Here is a 19,794-nt window from a genome sequence, read left to right on the forward strand (position 1 = left end):
ATATGATCCTTATGGGTTAGTACAGCCACATGATCCAGTGTTCTTCTGGGACATGACTTCAAGACCAGAAAGCAGGACACCCTTCAGGATAATTAGCTCGAGCACTGTGCCCTGCTAGTTATATTGATTCCTTTGCGCTTGGACAGATGCTGTCCTTAAGCACTTGGGCTGTCTGAGATGAGACCAAGGAGTTTGTATCACCCTTCACCTCTTTCTCAGGGCTCTCAGCCAATGAGAAAGATCTTCTCTCGCGGCTCTCTTTTCAGATGTGTGAATGGGCTCCACAGAGGTTGGAGAAATTTGCAGCTAGCCAAATGGGTCTATGTAAGAGGTTGCACTTAGCATCAAGTATATTTATGAGAGAATATAAATACGATGCCCATAAAGATGTTTTACAATCACTTTTTAGAGTGTGACTGCTCTTTAAAATATTTAAAGATATTTTAAAATATTTTATTGAATATCTTGATTTACAATTAAGTTTTTAACAACCCCACAATGTAATTCTTGACTTCTTCCTGTCAATATATCTAGCTTCTTGTGTTTCAAACAGTGTGTTTCAGCAATAATATCAGCACAGCTTATTCAACTCAGCTTGCATCTTCTGTAAATGATATGAAGAGACAGAATGAGGATTCCAGCAGTGCAATGCATATTCTTGTACTGGCTGAAAACCAGAAATCCTTTCCCATAAAAACAAACAAACAAACAAACAACAACAACAAAAAACGCATTTTCAGGGAAAGAAAAAATCATGCATTTGGATAAGTCAAGACACTGAAATTTTACATGCAGACTGGCTTACTTCTCTTCATAGATACTTTGTGTTATTAATTATTCACTAGGGAAAATTCTGAAATTTAAGCATTGCACTCCTCATACGTATTCTAATTGTCAGTTGAGAGGGGTTGCATTCTGTTTCAGTGCCTCAAGTCTGTAAGGAAACATCTCAGGAAAAAAAAAAAAAAAAGGAAACTAAGATCTTTGGTTTACAGTACACAATAGCCAGTGGGGAAGAAAATTCACCTGGGAAACTGAAGAAAGTGAGCTGATGTTAGCGTTTCTTTAAAAGTTACTACTTCTCAACTGTTTGTTTCTGCTGAACAACACAATCTGAATAACTACTTGCATGTTTTACTACTATGGTGCAGGAAAGAGGAAAATGGATTTTACTTCTATAATGGAAACTCCTAGGATGCGTAAGATGCCGCATCTCAGAAGTGGTTAATCCTCTTTAAAAAATTTGTTAATGCTATTGCAAGTAACCAAAGTAAGAGGGTGAAACCAAGGTCAGAAGACAGCACACTAACTGCAGTTCACCTCCAGACAGCCTTTTGTGGTAACGTCTCTGTTCAGCCACCAGCACCAGCAATGTACACCAAGAAATTTTCAGAACAGCAGCCAAATTTGAGAATTTCAGATCAATAAGCATCACTGGCAGATCAGTAATTGCTCCCATTTAAAGTCTTGTTTTAGTTTCAGTTGCATCTTTTTAAATCCAAATGTTTGCATTAGGGTTACAGAATCATAGAATCATCAAGGTTGGAAAAGGCCTCCAAGATCATCCAGTCCAACCATCGATCTACTACCAATATTTCCCCACCAGACCTTGCCCATAAACATAAACTTCTAAACAGTTCTTGGATACCTCCAGGGACAGTGACTCAATCGCCTCCCTGGGCAGCCCATTCCAGTGCCTGACCACCCTTTAAGAGAATAAATTTTTCCTAGCGTCCAATCTAAACCTTCCCTGGCACAGCTTGAGGCAATTCCTTCTCATCCTATTGCTGGTTACATGGGAGAAGAGGCCGACTCTCACCAAAACCTCCTTTCAGGGAGTTGTAGAGAACAATAAGGTCTCCCCTGAGCCTCCACTTCTCCAGTCTAAGCAATCCCAGCTCCCTCAGCTGCTCCCCATAAGACTTATGCTCCAGACCCCTCACCAGCTTCGTTGCCCTTCTCTAGACATGCTTTAGGGCCTCAGCGTCTTTCTTGTAGTGAGGGGTCCAAAACTGAATACAGTAGTTGAGGTTCAGCCTCATCAGTGCCGGGTACACAGAGACAATTACTTCCCTGCTGGCAATACTATTTCTGTTTGAAGCCAGGATGCCATTGGCCTTCTCGGCTGCCTGGGCACACTGGTGGCTCATGTTTAGTTGAGCGCTGATCAACATCCTCAGGTTCATTTCCTCTGCACAGTCTTCCAGACACTTTGCCCCAAGCCTACAGTGTTGCCTGAGGTTGTTGTGGTCAAAGTGCAGGACCCAGCACTTGGTCTTGTTGAACTTCATCCCATTGGTTTCAGCCCAACAATCCATTTTATCCAGATCATTCTGAAGGGCTTTTCTACCACCAGGAATTGATACTTCCTCCCAGAGAAGTGTCATCTACAGTCTTACTGAGATTATACTCAATTCCCTCATCCAGGTCATCAGTAAAGATATTAAACAGGACGGGCTCCACTACGGACCTCTAGGAAATACCACTTATGATAGAGTTAGTTAAGACACAGTTAATTTCAGCAACTTTATCAAGAGTGGACTGAGATAAGTTAAATAGAAAGGTGAAAGGGAAAGTCAGAGATTACAAAGTATTTCTAATTAACATCAAGCAGGTAGTTAAGAGATCTTCAGCCCTAAACAGTGATGAGGAAGAGACACACTTTCCAGCTATCAACCACCTTTCTGAAAATGGCTTAGGAATGTTTTCCAAAAGAATCAAAATGAAATTGAAAGGAATCTATAATGTCCTTCAACATTCACACTTTGGAGAATTAAGAATACATTTTCATAAATAGTTACTGACCTTCTCAGGTTGCAGAGAAGTAGCATTTTCTCTCCACAAGATCATAGAGTCATAGAATTATAGAATGGCTTAAGTTGGAAGGGAACTTAAAGACCACTGAGCTTCAAAATTTCTTTTGTGGGCAGGGTTACTGCCCTCTAGATCCTGAAGTACAGCCTCATTCAAGGAACAAAAACAAAGTGCCTTACTCTTTTCTCTTGAAGGCTACAAAAAAAGCAGAGGTGTTTTTGACTGCCTGTCCTTTCCTCCTCCACTTACGCCAGTTTCCCACTCAGTAATGTACTTTATGCTTTTTATCATTAAGCAAAGATTCTTAAGTGAATATGGGAAGAGAAGAAAATCTTCAGTCAGACTGCAAACAGTAAATGTGCTTCACTGAGTATCCTCACAAGATCAACATGGGATGTGAATAACAAAATCTATGCTTTTAAAAACATTAAATAAAATGCACCGAGCCTAAAGCCAAACTTTGGATCTGGAAACCTCTGTAATGTGGGGAAGACTGAATCAGTATCTGAGCACTGTGGGTAAGATCTCTTCCTAAAATATAACGTTTGACCTCCATTTGCCCTCATCATGTCCTTGTTTCAGATGACTGTGGCTCCTATGCTTGTTGTGGAGCACTGCTTCAAAACAAGACTGCGGCAGAGAGCTGTGAGATGATGAGAAGTAGAAGCAGTAGGAAACTTTTTCTAATGTGTTATTATGTACCATGCTTATTAGAGCCTGAAAGAATTTTAAGTAAACAACTCAGTGTTGCTAGATTATTATGTTATGTTTTATCAATTGAATCAGACAACAGTAACTGAAAGTTTCAATGTTGTTTATTGCCATTTGTACACAAATTGTCATGATTACTTTTTCAGCTTTATTTTTATGATGGTCATCAAGATCTGTTGCTGGACATTGCCTACTGTGATGATTAAATAATCAAAATTCCTTTTATAATTTACAAAGGGCTGCAGTGATTTTTCTCTAGGTGATCTCTGCAGTCCCTTCCAACCTAAGCTATTCTACGATTCTGTGATTCTATAATCTTGCAGAAACAGTACAAAATCACAGACAGTCAAAAAGCTCCAGATTTTCAGTGCAATCTAGTTATCTATAGCCTACTGCATGCTAGTTGCCTTACCCAAGGTCAGAAAGTTTTCTAACAGAATAGAGTCCTGAACAAAATTAGTGCCCTACTCAATAGAACATTTTTCATATTAACCTCTATAATAGTGAAGTTTTTTAAAAAATAAATTAAAAAAAATAATAATACATATTTCTGTCACAATAAAGTTCTCAAATAAGGAACTAAATACACACACTACTACTGCCCTCATACTCAGTGTATAAAATAACATCTTTTACAGAGGATAACCCTTTTTGCAACATCTGAAAAGCTAGATACTTCTAAAAACAGGTGTAGGTGGGAAATTCTTCTGATTTAGTGGCTTCATAGAGCTTGCTTCACAAGGTATCCTAATCTGGGTCTAAACTCTGCAGGTTTAGCAAGAGTCTTCAACAATGCAATAGAAGGGATAAAAATTAATAAATAAATAAATAGCACCAGAAGTTGGCAGATTCTAGAGGATGCAAAATAGTTTCAGAACATAGACATGGAAATTCATGTGGTCAGCAATGTGTCAGATAGCTCTGTTTCTTTTAATCTTCATTTTATGTGCTGGAATGATTACAGCTTCGGTTTGTTTGTTTGTTTTTTCCCTTATATCCAGTTCCTAATTTGTCTGAATAACACATAATGAATTCTCGCTTGTAGTTCAGGCAATGAAGCTCTTAGCAGAGTGGAGTTGTTATCCTTTGTACTCCAGGCATAGCTATAATATCTGTCTTGATTAATCTGTTGCCTTTGTACGGTTTATTTAAAATGTCAAATGAATTGTTAATGTGTAAAAATATTCTGGGCCAAATTCATCTTCCAGCTACACCTGTGCTACCTAAGCAAAATCCTAGGCATCCTACAGCTGTGAAGGGAGCAGAATTAGTAGCTGAGTAACAACAACAACAACAAAAATACTCAGATCTTCATTAAATTTGCCAGTGCTTGCTAGAGCTGAATGCCATGAAATTGTATCTGTCATCAGTTTAAAGGAAGTTTACAAAAATTATAAGGAATCTCACAACTGGAAACCGGTTGACTGAGATTTAGAGGATCAAGATTTTTCCTTTCACAATGGCTTCATACTCACAAACACCAGGTTTTACCTTTCACTTTTTCACATGTAGCCACTCATTCTTCTACTCACTTATAAATATCTGTATTTACAATTTTCTTTGTCAGAAACATTTGTCTAATCCTTTCCACCTAAACTGCTGAAGGAAAAGAATAATATAAAACATTCTGTCTAAGCAGAGATCAGTGAAGAGAGAGTAGAACATCAGTAAAGATGAAAGAATTAGGGAATTGATTCAAATCAGTAAATTATGTTCAACACTTGTGAAAAGAACTGATGTTCAACACTTGTAGAGAGAAAATTCAGTTCTCCATCTTAGATAATGAAAGTTATGCCATCTTCCAAGGTACTTCAGTTTGAATGAGCTACCTTTGATTACCCAGCCTAAATCTCTCTTTTTTTTTCTTTTTTTTCTTTTTTTTTTTCTTTTGTGTTTGTGTTTGTTTGTTTGTTTAATTTGTCATAGATAGTGACTTTATATGACCACAGCTAAGGTTACAGCACTGGATGTCTGAACACATTACAGTTTTTGCAGTCGTTATGTGCTCATGCTCTTCCAGGAACTTTTTACAGATGGAGGAGACAGAGAAAACCTATCACGCTTGAGGTAGCATGAAGAAGCCAAATAGGTAGTGGAAACGATCTAGTTAGAGAGACACATAGCTCCAACTAGTTTAGAAATAACACCCATAGACCCAGCTCCTGTACCTGGACACTATCCAAGCAATAAACTGAGGCACACTCGACTGAGAGCAGACAAATAAGATTGCACACTTCCAGGACTGTCACTAAAAATTAAAGCTAAACTTAGTAGTATGAGTCAGTTACCTACTAAATAGCCTTTGGGGCTGACTCAATATTATTTTTTTCAGAGATTGTTTTGAATATGAACATTTGCTATTCTCAGAGACTGTGCTGGTGAACTGCATCTCCAAGCATCTTTTTTAAAAGCATCCCAGGGGGATGTGAAATATCATGTTGTAAAAAGCTGTGAGGCAATTGTCCATTTCAAAGGAAGGCATTCCTGCTGACCCAGCAAGTTGTATATGCAGTGCTGATTTATGCTGACAGAGATTTGTATATAAAAGGTGAAAATGTGATGTCTTTCTTTCACTATCAGAGAAAGGCCCTGATGAGTATACTGCAGCAACAATGATCAAGCTATGTAGATCCTACTGGCTCATCTTCACCTTCAGCAAAGAAAACCATAGATCAGCAATCCAATTACAGGTCATAAAACTTTGTTCCAACTTCAAAAACATAAGCTGTGTACAGTGCAAGTCACATGAGACAAATACTACACAGAGTTCTTAAAGAAGAATATTGGAGTGATCCATTTTGAAGGTTGCCCAGAGAGGTGTTAAATGCTCCATCATAGAAGACCATGCTGGACGGAGTTTTGAGCAACCTGGCCTAGCTGTAGGAGTCCCTGTTTATTGTATGGGAGTTGGACTAGATGACCTTTAAAGATATCTTTCAATTCAAATGATTCTTATGATTCTCTGATTCTATGAAGGACATCCCTTTGTTAGCCCTTCAGTTTGAAGATCTTCCCTTTCTCTTGGAGGTTGTCCTGTATGAAAGTGTTCTTTAGGCCAACAGTAAGCTCAATACAGCAGGTTTGAGTAACTTATATTGCATATATGGGGACAATGTGAGACTGGCAACTTTTGAACTTTCTGCTGTGAACAACAACATTAGATTTCCAAGAATTCTAAAGGTGCAGAACTTTTTTGTTTATTTGTTTGTTTGTTTGTTTCTTATGCCTGGTACAGATTATACATATGAACTCTGCTCTTTTGTGGATACCTCACCTATTTTGTAGTCTTCCTTTTAACTACAAGTTCCAGGATAAAAGATGAGGTTAGGAAAAGGTTGTTTATTTATTATCATTGATCTTCACACTGTCACTCCATTGCTAACCTATTGCTCATGCCATACAGTAAATGGAGCAATTCACTGCTTTCATATTCAGTGGCTGCATTGTAGTTTTCTCCTTATTTTTGTTCTTAGAAAATGTTGAACTGAATCTTTCCAAGCCCATATACACTGTTTTTGCACAGACTCTATGCTCTTGTAAAAAGATAATATGGTAATGCATCCACAAAAAAAACTGTCAGCTGAAAATAAGGAAGAGTTTGAGTTTAATGTATTTAGAGGTCTGCATGTGATACTTTTCAAGATCCATTTCTGCTTTAAGACTTGATAGTGTGGATGCATGGGACACTTACTTGTTGCTGAGATTGTCTTTTCTCCATAAATTGGTGATCTGGGTGTCTAAGCTCTGAGTCCAGAAAACTTAGGCCTCGCAAGCTGTACACATAGAGAGGTTAAGATCCAGCAGAAGATGAACAGGAACTTACCTGAGGTTTGAGGTGTTGTCATACAGAGAAACCCGTACAGAAATATGACCCTACTTAATTAGATTACTATGAGGATTTAAACACCGGTTTCATATGGAGAGTGAGCTTTCATACGGAGAAGGAGCTTTCGCCTTGGAAGCAATGGGCAACAATGTCAATGAGAATTTTCCATGGGCTCCAGGCCTGATGAGGGGGTCAGAAGGAGGAGTTCAGACTCCTTTGCCTTTCAGTCCTCAGGCTGCTATCCAAGGCCAACTGCAAGAATGTTAATGGTGGTGGAGGTTTGTGTGATGTGGTGTACCCTCTCTGCTGCTCCAAAACTGTCTGTGCTTCCCTTATTCTCTTGTATTCTTGGAAATTCCAAGACTTTTTCAAAGATCTTACAAGAGGGTAACCAGAAACATTATATAAACCAACAGCAGTTTTCCAGAAGTACATTTTGCTGCCTGGTAGCTACCCACATTGCCTCAGTGTCTAATGACAGTTGGCTTTTGAGGTTGTGTTTCTCAGTGTGCCTAAAGGTGCTCAGTCATGTGGTTTCCTGACCACTGCAGTCCCTTGGGACTGATGAACAGAATCAGTTCAATACAGAATTCAGTGCTGACAGGAACATAAATGCCCCAGTTCGTCAATGCATGTAAGGAAATGCTTAAATCACACAGAATTTAGTGCTATTCAAGCACAGGCTTCTTGTCAGCTGCCTTTAGCTGCATTAGTCATCTCAGCCGCTTTCTATTAGTGAGGCACAGTCCTGACTGCAATTTGAAGACTTCAAAAACGTGTCCTGTTTAAAGATCCCCGGGGCACAGAAGGGATTTCACCAGTAGGCAATATAGCAAATATTGCAGTGATTGATAGGAGGCATGGAAAGCATTAGCTCATCACTAGACAGGCAGAAGCAGTTTGAAGAGTAGGTACAGAATCACCAAAACCAAATAGGGTGCTGCTAAAGCAGTTTTTACAAATGCCCCCTCCTGCCCAGATTTTTCTAGGTATACAAGGTAAATTACTCCTGTCTAATTCACTTCTGCAGTAAAAACAGTGAAGTATGGAGTTTTACTTTTTGTTCCTACTTCAATTACACTGTACTATAATCTATTGGTATGGGCTCCCTAATGACTTTTCTCTTAGAGAATATTAAGAAGTCACTGACTCAGAAATATAACTGACTGCAATGATCTGTTCCACCACCCAATATACTTGCAAAGGCGTTTGTTGTAGTAGTTCAAGAGAATTGTCCTTTTAGAATGGCATTTTAAAGTGTTCACCTAAATTACAGTTGCACCATAAATATGACAGGTTTAAACTAAGGCAGCTGAGAAATTACATACATGAAAAATTACAGGGATACGATCTTTTTGCACTGGTGCATAAAGATTTAATCTCCTGGGTTAAGTACCCAGAACACAGCAGTTGTGTCAAGATAATACTTAGAAGGATGCTCAGAGAAATGCTTCTCATGGTTATTTCTCAGAGCTTTGAGGTATTTTCTGAAGGAAATACATTTTGTGGAGTACAGGTTCAAAGCTCTTGTGGTGGCCACCAGGTGAATGCTCTTCTTGGGAAATGCTGCAGTTAGACAGTGGAGGCAAGTGATCATTGTAGGGCTGACCCACACACCAGTTCCTACCTCAACACCTCACATTCTAAGAATAGTTTCACTTCACTTACCGCTTAAAACCATAATAGTAAGTACCAGGAAAGTGGTAGCATTATTGCAGAATTTGGCAGAGATTAGGTCAAGAAATGCTAAAAAAAATTCCTCTGTGGTTATTCCAGAGTACCTTAAAAATTTTGGGACAGATCTAGTTATTCTGGAAAGTGTAATATGTTGAAAATCCAGTAAAATAATAGGATTGTGATAAGAAGTACCATTTATTTTATATATCTCTGAGTAGATATTTTATAGGCCCTCCCCCTTGTATCCATTGCTATTATTCACCTTAGAACTTGAGTGTGGTGGAAAACGTTAAATATATGTTTAAGTGCAGATTATGGTGTGATATCTGAGCTACCCCAGTTTAGCATTCAGGCAAAGCATTTGCACTACATGATACCAGCACAGCAGGTAGGAGCCAACAGTAGACGTAAGATTTTCAGTCTTACATAGTGCTGGGATGGATAGCACTGCATGGGCACTAGGCACAGTCCTTGTATTATTAAACATTTTGATCAGTAAAGGGGAAGATTCCAAAACTATACCAGTTACAAAAGGACTGCAGACCTCTCCTACGTAGAGAATTGGTGAAATGTCTGAATTTAGGGACGATGAAGAGAATCTGAGGGACATTGAATGCAAGCATCGCATACTTTCAATGACAAAATATGTTAATACCATCTTTAGCATGCATGCAAAAAGTACCAAGCCTGTAGAGTGGTAAGCATGTCCTGTGTACAACACAGGCTTCTGCTGCTCTCTGCAGAATAGTGCACGCTTCTCTGGTGACTGCATCTTTCAGTTGCTGTAGAAAAGCCAGAGAGTGTTCAGAAGAAAGCTTCAGACATTTTGAAAATGATGAAAACTATGTCCATAAAGAGACTTAAAAGATCACAAGCTGTCTATTTGATCATAAAGAACGAAAGACAGTAAGTATGAGCCATTTCCCAGGGAGAAGAAAATGGGTAGTATGAACTCTCTCTGATCTAGCAGAGAAAGGCATCACATCACACTAAAAGTTAGGGGTAAATTTTTAACCGGGGAACTGTTAAAATATAATAAACCACTGACTGAACTGGTAGATTGTCCTTCTGGAATATGTATTTAAACTGAAGTAGAATCAGAAATTATAATTTTTATATAAGAGTAAGCAGGTGACAATTAAAGGCCTGTAATGTATGGGAGTTCTAGGTAAATATTCTAATGATACCTCTTGGCTGTAAACTCTGTTAATTCATTTCTCTTGGGAACACAATTCATGTATTTCATTCCTACACAGCTTATCGTAGTAAGACGTCATTTTAAGTAATAAAATTCCATCACATGAACTAAGTCAGATCCTAAAGAAATGTAATTACACAACAACAAATGTTATCAAGCCTTTCTAAAAGGTCTCATTTCAGAAACTACAACTGTAAATAGTTACGTTTGGTTTTTTAAGTATTTATGATATTTCTCATAAACTGTAGTCAATTTTTCTAGCTGTTGAGAAATTTCTCCTGAAAACAAAATCAGATAAGAGCTACTGGGTTTGGAGCCCTCCTTACTTTATGGACTCTTCATAATATCCTGGGATGCAGGCACATGCCCTATGGCTTTCATTCCAGAGAGAATGGTTTTGTTTTGTGGAATGGTTCCTTCAAGGTTGCTTTGAATAGACTGGTGTATTTGCTTCCAGTTATAGCATCACAAAGATGCCCAATCAGTGTATTTTAAACTACACAAATGGTAAAGACAACTCTTTAAATTGTACATTGCAAAATGTCAAAAATGAACAATGAATGTACAGTATTTACCAGAAAAAAAGAAAGACAAAACTATATAGTGTATTCATGTATATTCTCTGTATGAACTCAAATTTATTCCTACATTTATTCAGGAAGAAATCTGCACAGTTTTGTCCAAAATAACCACATACATTACTGGTGAACCTGGAAGATATCCTGAACGTTTGTTTGCTACTCTGTCTCCATGCAACTTTATCAATACTGTCATTTTACGTTTACATGTAGAGTTTCTCTCCATTTCTATAAATCCTTTGTTCTCTCTCTCTCTTTCTTTTTTTCTTTTTTTTTTTTTTTTTTTTCAAGTTTGAGACTTTTGCAAAGATTTCTTTCCTGTATGTATTTGTTCTATGCATACTGCTGGCAATGAGAGGTGAAAAGCTGGCCAAAACTCAGATATTTTACTGTACATATGGAAGCTCATTTTGCAGACCTGGGGTGAAATTCTGGCCCAGCTGAAATTAATGGCAAAACTTCAATGGGGCAGAATTTCACCCCTGAGAACTAAGTTAAAATATTTCCACCCTTACAAGCTGAGAACAGAAACTTGCTTTCAACAGGACATTAGCTACTACCTAGCTAGTTCTAAAGAGAGTTCTGTAGTCTGTCCAGCTAGGTGTTTAAAGGAAATAAGAATGAAAAAGAATAAAAATCATTGTAAATTCCATTTCACTGACTTATTTAAACAGAGACCTATTAAATCATGTATGTAGAAAAATCATGACAAAACCTTACACTTATGTTGCAGAGATCTTCTTATTACTGAGTGAGGCTATTTCTGTTTCACTTTCCAATTATTCTAGATTACATAGAGAGATTTATCCGTACTGAATTTGCAAAAGTTTACTACTTATGGTAATAATACAAAATAAGTAATAGAGCCCTCTCACTAAATTATAAATGGACAGATTCCAATTCCCAAATGAAAAAAATGTCTTCAAAGCTTAAAAAAAAATGAAGAAAGAAAGAAAGAAAGAAAGAAAGAAAGAAAGAAAGAAAGAAAGAAAGAAAGAAAGAAAGAAAGAAAGAAAGAAAGAAAGAAGGAAAGAAAGAGAGAAGGAAAGAAAGAGAGATTGAGGAGAAAAAAAAAGACAGAAAAGGAGTAAAAGCTCATTCTTATTTCAAACAAATGTTAATTCAAAGCTAAATGGAAAGAAACACCATAATTACCTCTAAGGCTTATAAGGCTAGGCCTCATTTGTATGGAATTTTCCAAAATCTTTCAGTACTAAAGTTATCCCGTATCTTGTGACTGGATGCAGCACAGCATTGATGGGACACAAATTTTGTTCTGCACCATCAAAACTGAAAGAGGCCATAGATATTTGTCCAGGTGTTCCTTTTTCCTCCATTTTAAAATGGAGACCAAAAGGATGAGCAGCATGAGAATGAATCCTTCTTTTATTTTTGCAGAGGGTGGAAGTAGTGAAATTTTTGAAACCAGTTACTGAGGCTTAAGAGTTCCTGAGGTTAAGCCTTTGTTTCCGTGTGCCACAGAAAGGAAATAGACTCTTGAATTAAGGCCCAACAAGACGGTATGCAACAAAACTGATCACTGTCCAGGTGGTTAACTGTGCAAATTCACAGGGAAAGACTAAAGATTTATTTTACTTCAGGCTATCAAACTGTATTATTTTCCTTTTACAACTTTTTTTTCTTTTTTTTTCTTTTTGTATTCTCTTCAGTCAGGTTCCAAGCCACGCACTTCCCTCCTTCAGACAAAGCATTTCTCAGGTGCTGTTATCCTAGTAGCCTCAGTTAGTAATTGATTCACATATATCACTTTCCTTGATGGCAGTGCTAAAATTACTCTAGGAGATACGAACAAGAAGGGCTATAAATTACAGCAGCACTTTTAGTGGGAACGTGGGATCATAGCATAGCAGCGAGTCAGCTTCTCCTTTGCTTATGTTCTCACAGCATTTTGAAAAAAGAGATATAAGCACTCATTGTGTTCTGAGTGTGATTCAAACATACTAAAACATCGTGCTTTGAAATGTATTAGATACCTGCTGGAAGAGCTAAAACTGGCATACACAACTTTTGGATCAATTTGCTTCATACAACATTTAGATATTGTGTGGATGCTGGTAGAATGAGTTTATGCCATTGTTACAAAATTCAAGGGGATATAAGCAGAGGGATGTGGACCTATCCAGAGTGAGCAATCACCAGTGTCCCAGTCAACACTTTTTTTGTCAATCTCTATGAGGTAGTGTACAGTATTAGAGCGTTCCAGTTCAGTTAAGTGGAATCAAACACTTGAGAAAGTTCAGAGCTAAATGTACAGATATCTACAACAGGGAACAGACCTCAAAACAGCTCAGCTCAGGCTTTATTGTGGCATTTCTTCAACCTGATTTTCTTCAGAATTATTTTATGATTCTACTAATTTCTTCTGTTGGTTTTTTTCCTCATTCTGTTTGCTTATCTTTCCAATTTTCCTTCCTTCTAAGTCTTTTCCACCTATGATCTCCTTCTTGCTCTTCCTCCTAACACTCTCTCCATAAGTAATAGAATCATAATCATAGAACTGTAGAATGGCTTGGGTTGGAAGTGTCCTCAAGGATCATTTAGCTCCAATCCCCCTGCTGCAGGCAGGGCCGCCAACCTCCATATCTAATACTAGATCACACTGCCTGCGGCCCCATCCAACCTGGTCTCAAGTCATCTCAATTGATTCAGTTACTATGTTTTTATTTTCATCATATTCTTCTATTAATAATGTATGTTAATGTCATTCAGTATAATTTTCTTCTGCTCCCAGCTTCCCCACACCTTTGCCTATCTTCAATTAATATAGAAAATATAGAGGTTGTCCAGTCCTGGGATTTGGAATAAGAACGGGGGATTTAGATTTTATGATAGCTGGAGCTGTTTGGTGAGAGAGCATAATTCAAATGAGGCATCCAAGTTCTGAAGAGAGGTAAGTGCCAAACACAGGGCACCTTATGAAGACAGGAGCTAGTTGATAGGAAATGCTCAAAAGAAAGGCTGTGTAAAGAATCTGTCTCTTCCTTGAACAGCAACAGTGAGCTCAGGCAAGTAGGGAGATGCCTTCACAAAACTGGAATTAAGAAACTGAAACTGCTTCCTGCCTTCTTTGTATATTTGGGAAGGGACAATTAGGTCACTGTTCTGGTGCCAAGGCAGGTGGTCCAACTCTTGCACTTATTCCTTTCCCAGAACACACTTTGAAATGGCCTGAGGACTTGGAAGAATTGAGGAGACTTCAAAGGATGTCTGTGTTCACTTATTGAAGCTCTGTGTCACTTTAGATGTGTGTTCTAGGATATGCATTTTCTTAAGTTAAGATGAAGAGAAGGCAAACTGCCTGGGTGACAGTTTAAGATTTTACTCAGACGTTACTATTAAGTGGGAATATTTCATCCGGCTTATATGGCAGGATTTGACTCATCATTGTTTTGCATTCAGTGAGAATTCACAGTGATCAACACTATCCAAAGTGGAGTGGGTGATCCTGTCCACTGTTCACACATTTTGAGAGCTGGATCCTAGCAGGCACTATTCCCTCCTCTCATGTGGCTCTGAGTGAACAGATTGTATTCAGCATGCATGAGATAAAGGCTTGTGTTCCTCATAGATCCTTGTTCTGTCAAAATAAAGACCAGAAAAGTTTTTGGTTGGATATAGCTATGAAGATGCATGTCCCCCATAATTACCCAATTGTCTGTACAAAGGAACACCACACTGAGATCTGGAAAAGAATTGCATTTTTGGGAACTGTTTTGAAACAAACCAAATTTGAATCAGTGTCCATCTGATATCACTTAGTTGTTGTGGTAGCATTGTTTGAAGTGGTTTCTTTCAGCATTGGCTTGGTCTCATAAACCAGTCAGCAATGTTACATGCTGCCACCCACATTTAACTCAGAGGCAAGCAATGCACAGCTGGAAATAGTCATTGCTCTAGAAACAGTAATAAGACCGGAGTGAATGTAGAACTTGCTGACTCATGTCCTTGGCTAGCTTGGTTTTTAGGAATTTCATGGTTTATGAAGGGATGAAATCTAGAACTGCCTAATTATACTGGCAGAGATGTCAGGATCCTGCCTAAAAATTGTCAGTCCAAAAATACTTGCTGTTTTATAGCATTCACAATGTTAAGTATTTGTCAATGCAGAGCTTTGTGGATTTTCACTTTAATTTTGGAAAGATACAGAATGTGTATATGTTAATTGTCAGCGAGAACTGCCGAGATACTTAAAGAAAAGAAATGGTGGCTTAATGAAAAAAAAAAAAAAAAACCTTAACTGAACTAATATGCTGAAGTTTTTCTTGAAGTCTAATAATAACACAGCAGAGCAACAAGTAGAACAGTGCAGAAAGCAATCAAAAGTAAATGGACCATAAACTTGTAAGGCACTAAGAAAAGTGACTAAATCTATATAAAAAAAAAATCCAGTGGATGAATGACTCTATCTCCTTTTCTACTACGGCACATTAAAAAAGGATTGTGAAGGTATAACAAACGTCTCATCATCTAATTAAATTAATTTTGTTTATGTGTCCCCCCTGTAGATTTCTAATAATGATTCCTGCACCTTGTTTCCTATTTGCATTGTAGTAAGAGCATGGTGGATATCAGAGGAGGTCATACTCTCACTTTAGTGGGTTGTTCTATGCTAGTAAGCCTCAAAAATTAAAAACAAAAAAACAGACAACCCAACAGACACATAAGAATCATAACAACAACAACAGGACAAGTATGATGCAGAGGAGGGGAAAGGAGGATCTCCCCAGTTTAAAAATGGAGTAGTTTACAAACACTCCATATGTTTCCAGATGGATCAGTATGGGCCTTCAGACCTTTTGACTTCAGTCATCACAATCAAGTTTGCAGAAGTGACAGGGTACCTCAAAGCTGAACATGAATGCTCAAAGCAGAGATGGTAGAAAATAGCACTTCAGTTTCATAAAGCATTGAATCTTCAAATGTGATTTCATTCCTACAAAGAGGGAAAGTGAAACTTTTCAGAATTTGTCATCAAAAGCAAATGGGATGGAAGGTCCGGGAAAACTTAGTCATAGGTCTTAGAATCATAGAATCATAGAATTGCTCAGGTTGGAAAAGGCCTAAGAGATCATCAAGTCCAACCATGACCTAGTCATACTACCCTAACTAACAACCCTCCACTAAATCATGCCCCTGAGCACCACATCCAAATGGTTTTTAAACACATCCAGGGATGATGACTCAACCACCTCCCTGGGGAGCCTATTCCAGTGCTTAACAACCCTTTCAGTAAAGAAGTTTTTCCTGATATCCAACCTAAACTTACCCTGGTGCAACTTGAGGCCATTTCCCCTCTTCCTGTCACCTGTCACCAGTGAGAAGAGACCAACACCGTTCTTGCTGTAAGCACCTGTCGGATATTGGAAGAGAGCAATAAGATCTCCTCTCAGCCTCCTTTTCCCCAGACTAAACAACTCCAGTTCCTTCTTTGCATGGGATGTAAGAAACCAGGTTCACAGATGCTCCAAACTACAAGTGGGGACTTGAACTAGAGTGACTTGTGTTCCCTATGAGGGCCTGTAACTCTGAATCAGTCCATGTAATCATGTAGTCATACTCGGCCTGAGAAAAATGGCCTTCAGAATTGATGGGACATTTTAGCTTTAAAGAAGTGTCATTTTTCACCAGGTAACTGTTCCATAGAACCTGTTTTTTTCACCTTCTCAGAGTCCATGTTTGCCAGGTTATGCTGAAGTTTGGCAGCAAATTTTTCTTTTAGTAGCATTTAGCTGATAAAACTTTTGTGCAACAACTGCTAATAAGTATAATGTATTGGGATTTGAGAAAGTCACTAGGACTGCACCACAAAATAAAACAGAACTGCTTTCAATGCTAACATCTCCCAGTCACACCCAGTAACATATATATCTTTTATTTCTTGAAAGAACTTTAAATGTTTTTCCTGCAAATGAGTTATTGTAGGCTGAAGACCTCCAATCACTTTTCCTATTCTCAACTAGCCTTCATTTTTACACACCACTCACTCCAAAACTAACAAGAAAGGTCAGGTAGGTCACGCTTAGTCCCAGATGCCACAGCATATTATCACAGAGAGAGAATATAATTATCTTTTCACAAGTGGCAATTAGTAAGAATACCCCCCACCAATTCTGTTTAGCATTCAACATTGGCAGTGTTGCAGAAGTCAAACCATTAAAACAGCAAGGCCAAGTTACCTTAGTAAGCTTAAAACTAACATGAAATTCTGAAGGTTTTTGTGTCAGCTGAAACATTCAGAATACTGAAATTTGAAGAAAATACTCTTGCAAAATGTTTCTATATAATTCTCTATTGTGAAAATAGGCATTTGGTTAAGATGTTCATGTCTCAGGAGACCTTACACGTGTAATGGATAACAAATAAGTAGCAAATCACGTAGTATTACTATGAGGTAGAATGCTGAGAGTATTATTTCTACAGACAAGCAACTTTTTATATACAGGAAGTAAATTCTTCTCTTTATCATTAAACCTATTTATTTGGTGTAGGTTAAATCAGAAGTAGTGAGAAGTTAAGTCAGCAGTTAGGAAGGAGATAGTTAAAACTTGGGATACCTCTGTTTCTGGGTGCCTGATGTAAGTACTCAGAATTACTTCCTGAAGTTTTCAATTGTGGTCTGTCTTAAGCCCAGATCTCCTCACTCCCAGGTCTGTGCTTTAGCCACAAGACCATTACCCAGACCCTTTTCAGTGAATAAAATGAAATTATATAGATACTGAAAGTCTTCATTTTGGTATACATGCACTAACACTGAAAGTACCCTGGATCACCAACAAAGAGTCCATACACTATAAATACTTATTTCCTATCATGCCATATCCACAGGACCACTTTTCTGCCAAGCTAACTTTCCTATATGTAATGGTCTCCAGTTTCAGCAATGAGTGAAATGGTCTTGGACTTGATCATCTGTGACTTTTATGCTCCAATAGTCTGAATGTATCTCATTGTTTTTTTTCCAAGTGATGTCTGGTTTTCTGCTATTTGTCTCAAAATTATAAAATCCTTTTCTGATGGATTCACAGCTGAAAATCTCAGAACCTTTCCTTGTATTGTCAAAGGGAGTAAATATACTCAGTCTGGCACCAGATCAACTGAGAATTCCAATAATTCCCACAGAAATTTAGTCATAAGCCATTTGCGATGGTCATGGAAATGCCCTGTGGGAGGGAATGAATTAAAGCCCCCTCACTCATTTCTAACTACTCAAAAATACAGACTGTTTCATTTTTCAGAGTGCACAGCCAGCACCTAACAGTCAACCCAGTGTTCAAAGCAGACTTGAATCCAGGAAAATCAGCTTTCTGTTTGTTATCTAGTGGCATAAAAGTCATCAGTTATTTGAGAAAGAAAATATGAAGGTAGGATGATCTTCATTCTTATGTTCTTTCTTGTCTAAGAGGTACTGGTAAAACCACAGACAATTAGTTGGGAATAAATGAAACACCTGTAGAGGAGCCATTGTTACAGGATGCTTGAGAAAAATGAAATACTTCCTCTGCCAATGACAGTGACCCTTGAAATAACAGCACAGGGTTACAGAGCAGTAACTGACAGATTTATGCACTGCATAAATTATTCTCTCAATCATTTTATAAGGAATCAGCTCTAGAACATGCTCTCGCATGCAGTTCTGTAGACATGGGGATGGACTCTGCCAAGAACTAAGTACAACCCACTTGATTAAAATCCTAATACATTTTCACTGCCCCCCAGAAAATTCACTAGGTTTTCACTCAGTAATTAGCAGAAAATAATACAGAATATATTTTTGTTTGTTTGGGGTCAGTAGCCAGTAGCCCGTAACAGATATTTTCAGCTTCTACAATAAAGACTAGGATAGTAACTCAGCATCAAATGGGTCAAACATCGCTAAAGCAAGGCCTTTTACATATCACATTCACCCAGAAATTGCTTTCCCTCCACAATATCTGGTAGGAATACATATCATAATTTCACTGACATGGTTTAAAGAAATTATATTGGCCTACAAGAATGAAGAGCGAGCCAGAAAGTCTCTTGACTGCTTACAGACAGAGCCACTTGTTTAGCATCCTCAAAACTTATGAATTCTTGTCATTCCTTTTGCTGTTTGATTATGTTAGCATGTGAGAGTACAGTTATTTTCAAGCTCTGCATCTGAGACCTGAGGAGCTCATGATATAGCTGGCAAGACATCATACAATAGGAAGGAAGCAAAAACTGATAGATTTTTATGTGCATGGGCTTAGACAGTGGGATATTCACCTTAAGCCATAGGGAAAGTCAGCATCGGTATCAGGATCTGAGTCTGGGACCCACATGTATGTTGATCTAAACCTTCTGCTTGTAGTTGCATCCTACAGACTAAAGGAAAGGGCTGTTCAGTTCTTACCGCTGCGAATATCACACAAGTCTGAAAAAGAACCAGTCAGTAACTAGCAGTGACCACACTTTGACCCTTATTTCAAATGCATGTAACATTAAACATTAACCAGGCAAAGAACTAAAACCTTGCAAGGGGCCGGTCTGAAGCATGAATCAACAATAGCATGCAGTGTGCTAGGGACAGACATGCAAACACTGAAGATGCTCTCATCTGATCTGTTCTTAGGCATTCAGCTTTCACTTAGAAATCTTTAAATAGACATAACCTACATCTCTGCCCTTTCTTGCCTCAGATTACTACAGAAGGCAAAAGGAACTACACAGCAAAATAGATGGAAAACAGTGGAATTCAACAGGACAGTTTTCACTGTGATCATCATTGACGGCATCATTTTAAAGCATAAAGGTGAAAGAACTTTTATTAGATCTGCCGGAAATCCTGGTAACACACTGTCTTTGTTTCCAATTGACTGAGGCCAGAGAAAAAACCTTGTCTGACTTCTTTATGTACAAACGTATAACATCCTTGTTCCCGGCTCACAGGAGGCACCTCCTAATGCCCGCAGTCAACTCATTTGTGACACATAACTGTAGTTCAGAAG

The 19,794-nt window shown here is 38.2% G+C and overlaps 1 long non-coding RNA gene across 1 annotated transcript; it reads right to left on the reverse strand.

The window, feature by feature from the left end:
• Window positions 1-12,356: 12,356 nt before the first annotated feature.
• LOC112531904 lies at window positions 12,357-19,222 on the reverse strand. Its single transcript, XR_003074068.3, has 4 exons — window positions 19,073-19,222; window positions 16,092-16,175; window positions 15,667-15,758; window positions 12,357-14,402 (listed from the first exon to the last, which is right to left on the reverse strand). It is a non-coding gene; the product is annotated as an uncharacterized LOC112531904 (long non-coding RNA).
• Between the last annotated feature and the right edge of the window lie 572 nt (window positions 19,223-19,794).

This window comes from Gallus gallus, chromosome 2 (genome assembly GCF_016699485.2).
Source record: "Gallus gallus isolate bGalGal1 chromosome 2, bGalGal1.mat.broiler.GRCg7b, whole genome shotgun sequence".
Lineage (NCBI taxonomy): Eukaryota > Metazoa > Chordata > Aves > Galliformes > Phasianidae > Gallus > Gallus gallus.